General features: G+C 53.5%; 1 long non-coding RNA gene across 1 annotated transcript; it reads right to left on the bottom strand.

Annotated features, from left to right (window-relative positions):
- Positions 1 to 2,875: 2,875 nt before the first annotated feature.
- LOC114007796 (uncharacterized) lies at positions 2,876 to 6,608 on the bottom strand. Its single transcript, XR_003549385.1, has 2 exons — positions 6,418 to 6,608; positions 2,876 to 5,042 (listed from the first exon to the last, which is right to left on the bottom strand). It is a non-coding gene; the product is annotated as an uncharacterized LOC114007796 (long non-coding RNA).
- Between the last annotated feature and the right edge of the window lie 1,745 nt (positions 6,609 to 8,353).

Here is an 8,353-nt window from a genome sequence, read left to right as displayed (position 1 = left end):
GGGCCTGGACCCCAGGCGCTGTGAGGTGGACCCGCGAAGGTGCGGGCTGTAGGCATGTCGGTGCCCTGCGGGGGCAGCTGGTCTTGGCAGTGTGGGCCTGCTGAGGAGACCTGCCAGCCTCTGCAGACAGTGGGGACCCGGGGTCGCAGGCCTGTCCCCGGCTCTGCGGTGCTGGAGCCTGCCGGCCCGAGTGGCCTCTCTAGGCTGGACTGGAGAACGGGCTTATCCCCTTCCCTGGGTCTGAGCAGGGACAGAGGGCACAGCTAGAAAATAACCCCAGGAAGAGAACGACGGGCCGGGCCCTGTAGAGGCAGACATGACGGGGAAGCAGTCAAAGGTCAGGAAATCTGTACTTCCCTCCTTACAGATCTGCATGTTTAGAGGCTTGTAAAGGCCAACCTTGTCCTTTGAAAGTACCTCCAGGATTTACACCCCGGGTGACACTGGGTCTCCCCCCCGCAAAGGCCCAGTTAGTTCCCGACAGTGCAGAGGCCCGGGAGCAGGGGCCCTTCCGCCCCAGCCGCCCGGCGCTGAGTCCCCTGCGTTCTCCAGGGTGCGCCTCTGTCCTTATCTTACGCCGGCTTCCAGTGAGCACCCCTCTGCTCTTATCGCTGGGTTCTGCTCTTCTCCACTCTCCCCTCTCCCCTCTCCCTTGGAGCCTCGGCCCTCCTTTTTGGCAGCCGAATAAATTCTTCAGACTTGGGTACTTGCTGTGCTCGGTTACCTCCAGCAGCCTTCCCGGACTTCATTCCAGGAGGCGTTTTGAGGTCCGGCCACATCGGGGTGCCGCTGGAGCCCAAGCCTCCTGGGCCCCGTCTCAAGCCTTCCAGAAACTGCGATCACAGAATGCTTCCTCTTGTTCTGGCCCCTTGGCCAGCACAGGTCACCGACACAGCCGTCCACAAGCCTGCTCACGGAGGCGGCCTCTCCGTCTCCTGGTCTCTCCTTGCCCACGGGGACTGCTAATCCACCTGGCCTTCCCTGGGGCACCCAAGGGTGAAGTGGGCAGTTGCCAACTACGAACCCCCACGGGCAGCTATCTCTGCCTGCTGGTGCGGTGTGTGCCGGGGTCAGGGTGAGGGGGTCGGGAGAGCTGGAATCCCACTGGTCACCCTGGGCGCCCCGGTGACGGTGACGTGGGCCGCACTGGGAGAAATCCGAGTTAAAGTGTTGTGGGACTTCCTCTTTGACCCAAAGGAGAGGAGCGGGAGCGAGCTCTTCAACCACTAGGTGGCGCCTCATCCAGAGATCATCGGATGGCTCTGCAGACCTGGGGCCTCTAGAAAGACCTCCAGTTCACCCAGAATCCTGAAGACCACAATCACCCAGCAGTTCACTGTCGACAGGCCCCTTAGGGTCTTCCCGGTTATCCCCTTGAACCTCAGAGCCTCCCTGGGAGGGGAACACTGCCAGCATCACCATTTTATGTTCACATCAGCAGGGCTGAGCTGGGCTAAGGACCATGCCCAAAGTCCAGATGCCAGACAGGGCACCTCACCGTGACACTTGGACACATGATTTATTTCTCTGGCTTTAATGAGTGAGGAAGTGTGGATTCCTACTAGGGAATGGGGCTGGCATATGGGGGGGGGAGGGTGTTTTAGCTTTTGCCTCTTAAAAGATTCCTATAATATTTCTGCCTCACACCTAAAAGTTCAGACAGGAAGTATGTGAAATCAGAATGCCCTCTGAAGTTGTGAAGAACAGAAAATTCAACTCAAAATGGCTTTCATAAAAGAGATTATAAACTCAAGAAACTCTGAGTCTCAGATAGGGTGACCCCAGCACCTCAGTGACATCATGCGTTTAGCTTCTTCCTGTCTGTCTGGCCTTCTATGGGGTAAGCTTTATCTGAAGGCTGACTTGCCTCATGGTGGCAAAATGGCTGCAGCAGTTCCAGGCTTCATATTTGCACAGTCAAAAAGTGAGCAGGACTTATTTCCCATATTTCAAGCAAGGATCTAAAGATTGCTCCAGTTGGACAATTTAAGTTGCAGCTTTTTTTTTTTTTTAACAAGATATTTTTGCCATAGGGTTTGTTTGCTCACCAGAGAGACAAAGAGACAGAGACCAAGAAATCACCCCCAGGGGACATGGCCATGCCCCAATCCCTTCTTTTCCATTCTCCTCTTGGAATTTTGGGCATGCACATACATGTACCCAGTGTGAGTTTTAAGCCGGGTCCTGGACTTGAACCATGGTTGACTATATGAAAGTCCAGTGACATAACCATTATGCCATCTGCTGGTCCTTTTTTTTTGACAGCTGATAAGCCATTTATTAAAATAGTTGACTTGTGCATATGCGATGACGACTTCAACCTCAACTCTTGGTCCGATACTGATGGAAGTAGTCTAGTCTGCCTGGATTCTCATCTGGAAACGATCCCACGTCTTAAGCGTCACCACAAAGTGTTTCCTTGTAGTGATTCTCAAAGTCTTGGTAGTGTCCGAGCTGGCCCTCCCACTCAGAGCTTCCTCCCTCTGCAGCTCTGATCAGCCTGCACACACCTTCTGTAGCCACTTCACATCGCAGCTGGGAAAGCAATTCTAAAGTGAGTGGCCACCTCCGTCGCCTCCAGTGTTTCCAGTACCTTTAAAAGCCAGAGCCTTTAGAAGTCGAACGATTCGCAGTGATGGAATGTTTAAAAAATAATGAGAATAATAATAATCAGGAAAAAAAAAGAGAAAAGCTATTTGACGATGCTGTGAACAGCATGTCTTTGTCTCAACTGATATGCATGGTAATCGTGCTGGAAAAAGAAATGTTATACACCGTAAAGATACATGTGATTAAATGTGGTATAAAAAACAAACCCCCAAGTGCCATACTGTGGTGCGGACTCCTGCCCAACTGGTTCTGCAGTGAGTCGGGAGCTGGGGTGGGCTGGCCAAAGCTCCGCAACACCTGCGTCTGCCCCTTCCTGGTGAAGAAAGCCAAGTCTCGACCTGGTCCTCACCCATGGCAAAAGAGTAGACTTTATTGACTGACTTAAGCCAACCACCGATCGCCACTGGAAATGGGTTCAGATTCTGTTTCTGAGGGCTACAGAGGCTACATCAGAGAGTGGACATCCGAGTGAAAATCAGGGGCGTCAGGAAAGGAAGGCATGGAATGGTTACTGCATAAATAATTCCTATCTCTGAATTATTAAAGATAAAACAGGTCTTTGGTTAAAAGCGATAGCGTGGCCGGTGGCTGGAATGTGGCGATTTGTGAATCTCCGTGAGTGTGAAACACGAAGCCAGGACCCGCCAGCTGACGTTGTAGCTGGCCGAGGTCCCCGGCGACCGGGCTCTCTCTAGCTTGTGGAGTTCCGTGTTTCTGCAGTGGTAATGGGCCGCTAGAGCTCTGAGCGGTGTGTCCTTGAACATGACGGGAACAGGAAGGAGACAGCAGGGTGGAGACAAGAGGGCATCTGCCCACAGGCACCTCACCTTCTCTTGGGGTAGGGAAATCTTTCCTCCCACCCCTGGCCAGGTCTCTCTTCCATCAATTGGCCCGAACTGGATCTAGGGCCATTGCTAGCTGTATTAGGATGGGAGGGTGAGTACCTGGAATCCAGCATCCTAGGTGAGATGCTGGCAAGGAAATTGCAGATTAGAAGAGCCTTGGGCCCACCCTGTGGCCTGGAGGTGAAGGGAGATGAGCCCCACATGGGCAAGTGCACTGCTGGCATTCCAGCCTTGGCAGCTTAAAAATACACTCAGAGTGTCCATGTGCCCCAAATCCCAATGGGGAGGGGAGATGCAAGAGGGAGGGCTGCAGCAGGACCGTGCCCCACGGGGGTGCTTTCTCCCTCTGTTTCTTGTCTCTCTCGGGCAAGCACATGCCCCCTTTGGGGAAAAAAAGAAAGAGCGAAGATGGCCTTGGTAGTTGTCCAGTAATGTCATGTTTCGGTAATTCCGTGCTAAAGAACTGGAGGCCATGTCCTAAGATGTTCTGGCGTTCATTACAGAGAATGTTTCCAAGATCTGGCTTAAGGTAATCTTAGCAAAGTTCAGACTCACCAGCGGTTAGCTTTTATCCACACTATCTTTGAAACAATGTTCAGTGCAGCATTAAGTATTCAAGTGTTGACATCGCTGAGAGATTTACGAGAAGCAAATGCAGGCATCGACCTACTTCACGTTGTCGGCCTAAACAAACACCTTGCACCTGGTAAAAGCCCAGATGTCTAAAGTAGGCTCATAAAAGTCGGAAATTCCAGTATAGACTGTTAATTAATTTGAAGTTTACTTTTGCTAGATGACAAAAAGATTTCCTTACTATTAATTGTCTAATATTCGGGACTCTAGGCTCTGTCTCAAAGTACAGTCCAAGTATCCTATCACTCAATAAATTGCGGTTAGTATCAGCAAGTATTTTTGGCTTAGTGAAAGATCGAAGCCGCGAGGCCAAGAAAGTGACTCAGTAGATGAGATGGACGTTGGGTTGAAGGCTCCGAGCTCCGAGGACAATCTGATTTTACACACACACATCCATTGTGTTTTGAGCTTCAAACTATTCCAACTTTGGGCTTTTTTTCCCCCCTCCTGACTTTCTTTGAAAAATGACATGCACAAATTTTTCACTGCAGTTGGAAGCAGGCTCCGTTAGGAGAAAGAGGCCAAGTCAGGGGACTATGACAAATGAATCTGCTAGGAGAAAAGGAAAACCTACGCCAGTTGGAGAGCCAAGGGGCCGGGGACCTGCAGTCTGCCGGGCAGGGGCAGTGCAGGCTCGCAGTTTAGGACTGGCTCACGGCCGACATTTCCCCACAGCGCCCTAGCATTTACGAGGCATTTTTACTTACCTCGCCAACGGTCTGGGCTCTCGTAAATCTCCCCTGAGGCACTCGAGGTGCACCATCCCGGGGGACGCAGCAGGTATGGCTCCTGGCGGTCCCGCAGCGTAGCCCCCTCCCCATCTTCCCTGTACTGGCAGCTGACTCAGGCCGGCCCTCACATACAGCGCTGTTCACCTCCACAGCTGGAGGGCCAGTCGGGGCGCCCCGGGACTCCGACGTGCAGGTGCTCCTCGACTTACGACGGTGTTACGTCCTGATAAACCATTGCAAATAGAAAATGTCCTGAGTGGAAGATGCATTTACTACCCCTGACCGACAGAGCATCGTAGCTTTGCCGAGGCTGCCTCGGACATGCTTGGGACATGTTGGACACGTCCACTAGCCGACAGCCGGGCAACAGCCGCGAACACACAGCCTGGTTTAGAGCGAAGTCGCGCACATCTTGCCTGATTTGCTGAGTGCCGTGCTAAAGTGAAACAGGACGCTGCTCCAAATTCGGCTTCTACTGAACGCGTACCATCCTGCCTCTGTAAAGTCGGAAACTCCTACGCTGAAGCATCGTGAGCTGGGGACCCGCGTCCCCCACCGCCAGCGCAAGCGAAAGTGGGAAGGGCAAACTGGAGGCGTGGGAACAGCAGGCATGGAGGGAATGGCCAGCTCCCGAGCCCAGGCCCAGGCTTGGTCTGAAGCCAGACCCCTTCACGGCTGATCAAGTGGTCTGAGTCCTGGACCCAGTGGCTTGAAAAACAGTCCAGGCACCTGTATCTATGTGCCCCAAGTCCTGAGTGGGGAATGGAGGAGAGGGGGTCGCCGTGTGGCCACCCTCCCCGGGCTGCTGTCTCACTTCCTCCGTCGTTCTCTGCCTCTCTCCTACGAGTGCATATGGCCTCCGACAAAATTAAGAAGAAAAAAGAAATGGCTTAAGTCGTGCCAGTGCTCTGCGATTTCAGAATAACGTCCCTTTGTGGGGGCCTGTCTCCACGCCTTGTTCTGAGCTCCGCGTGGGTCCTTTCAGGGAGGAAAGCCAGGCCCTGCGATGTGGGCATACCTGTTAGTGATCTGAATAGTAACGGCCTCACCTCGGCTCTCCGCCCTCTCCCGGCAGCGTCTCGTCATTTACCTGGTCTGGCCTGCCCTTTATGTCTCTGCCTTTTATCCCTTTGTCCCTTTGTCACATACATGATGTACGTAAGCTCTGCCTGCCCTCATGTCCTCTTCCAAAGTCAGAGCGCAGCCAAACAGCCAGCACACCCAGCGGCTGCGAGGCTGGCCACGCGGGAGGCCGGGTCTGGGCCCTATGGTCCCAGTGATGCAGAAGGCCCAGGTGGGAGGGTGTGACAAAGCAAGGCCCCGCAGAGAAAGAAAACACACCATGACAATGACACCTTGGATGACACCTTGGCCTGGTCATGGATGTGTATGTTCTCTGATCGCTGAGAATTTAAATTAAAAAAAAAAATCTTGTTTTTCTTTTCCCTTTACTGACATGGCTCCCTCTCACCCATGTTTAATATTAGAACCTTTCTCCCCACGTCTGGGGATTCTTGGCTCACTGCCAAGCGGGGCAGAGGGCTCTGCGGGAAGCTGTGGGCAGGGCTTGCCAACGAGGGCCTTACAGGGTGACTCACTGGCCTGATCCAGCCTCATCGGCATTTCTGTCTTTCCTCATGCTGGTCATCTCGCCGTCTCCTCCCTGGGGCTCTATGTGGGGCTGCCACTCCGCTGGGGAAGAGGGCTTGGACAGTTCCTCAGTGTTCATGTAACTTTTTTTTTTTTTTAAAGAAATTTTTGCTGTAGGGCATGTGCAGTCGCTGGAGAGCCAGACAGAAAGACAGAAAGCATTCCCCAGGGCCATGGCCACACTGCAGTCCTTTCTCCTCCATTCTCCTGGGCATGCACACACATGTGCCTGGCATGAGTTTTAAGCTTCTGAGTGGGTCCAGGACTTGAATCCCGGCTGACTGTATGGGAGTCCAGAAACGTAACCATTATGCCACTGCTGGACCCAATTCTCTCCAGAGAAGAAACCTTCTGTGTGCTTTTGGGTGGGGATAGTCGCCCCGCTGTGGCGACCGGGAGGTGTCCCAGCGTTTCTCTGGTGGACTTGTGATCACAGATGTCTTCCCCCTCTGCAGAGCAAGTCGGGATTCTTTCTGGTGCTGCTGGAGCAGGACTCTGCTTTCTGGACCCTTGTCAGTTACCCTAGACTGTTTACTTTTTTAATAAAATGGGTGCAGTTGTTCATGTTGCACTGTTCATTATTCCTCCGCAACATCTTTTCTCCTCAACAAATAATCTCTGAAGAATAGCTGCTGACAGCCCTCTCCCACCATATAAAAGTATCAAAATGTATTTAACCAGCTTTACAGGGGACAACTTGGCCTTGTATCCAGGTTCTTTAGTTACAAGCAACAGTGTGAGCTCTTTTGTTGCAAAAACTGTTTATACTCTGATTTCCTCAAGGTCATTTCAGTGCTACTTTGACAGTATTTTTTTCTTTTTTGAGACGTTCGCACTACAGGGCGTATGTGCTTGCTGGAGACGGAGACAGAAAGTGAGAAATCTCCCCCGGGGGGCCACACCATAACCCCTTCTCTGGGGATTTTGGACACCCATGCACACATGCTGGGATGATTTTCAAGCTGCTGGGTCTGGGACTCGAACCAGCACCTTAACCATTATGGCACCACCTGGCCCCTCTTTTCTTTTTAAGACAAGGTCTCGCTTTTGCTCTCCTGTCTCAGTGCCACCACACCACCTCTCACGGTGTTGCCCAGGCCAGCCCCAAACCAGTGTTGCCTGGGCCATGGCCCCCTGGAGTTGCTGGGGTCAGAGGCCTGGGCCACTGTGCCAGGCTTCAGGCTGGGCACCAGCATAGCTGGGCCACGACAATACTGCTTTGGTAGCTCATTCATTCCATGGGATGCGCTGGGAAGTAGGGGTCCTGCAGGCACGGGCCTGGGAGGCCCGGAATCTGCGTAGTTCTGGAAATCAGTTAGAGAAGCTCCAGATTCTTCAGTGGTGTGGCTCAGCCTGGAAGCCACCAGGAGCACGGGTCCCACTGGCCCTTTACCCGGGAAGGCCTACGGAACACAGGAACGTCAGCGGGTCGGGCCGTGTGGTTCAGGATGACAGGCGGCACGCAGAGGCACACGCCATGGTCCACTCTCCTACCACGGGGTGTGCAGACCGAAGCTCGGTGCAGTGGGAACGGATGCTCTCGGCCCAGTTCTGTGAAAACGCACGACTCTGAAACCAGGCACATTCTGAAGCCAGACTTCGCAGCATACGCTTCTCTACAGAGGGACGTTGGACTCACTGCCGAGTTTCGAGGGGCACTCCGAGGGAAAGCAAGCCCCCTTCAGTGAAGTTGCAGGAAGGGCCAAGACGAGGCCCCTCCAACCACAGACAGAGCTCTCCCAGGGCCAGGGCCCCACGTGCAGACCCTGGCCTCCTCCCACTTGGGGCACTCATCAGCTACAGCGCAGCCCCAAGGCCTGAATCTCTAATGAGGAGCCCCAGGGAACGGAGGACCTGCGGAACAGGAGGCACCCCCCCCCCCCC

Source organism: Tupaia chinensis, unplaced genomic scaffold (assembly GCF_000334495.1).
Source record: "Tupaia chinensis unplaced genomic scaffold, TupChi_1.0 Scaffold000037_18, whole genome shotgun sequence".
In the NCBI taxonomy this organism is placed as follows: Eukaryota; Metazoa; Chordata; class Mammalia; order Scandentia; family Tupaiidae; genus Tupaia; species Tupaia belangeri.
The sequence above is the reverse complement of the archived record's forward strand: the minus strand, read 5'-3'. Positions and strand labels throughout refer to the sequence as shown.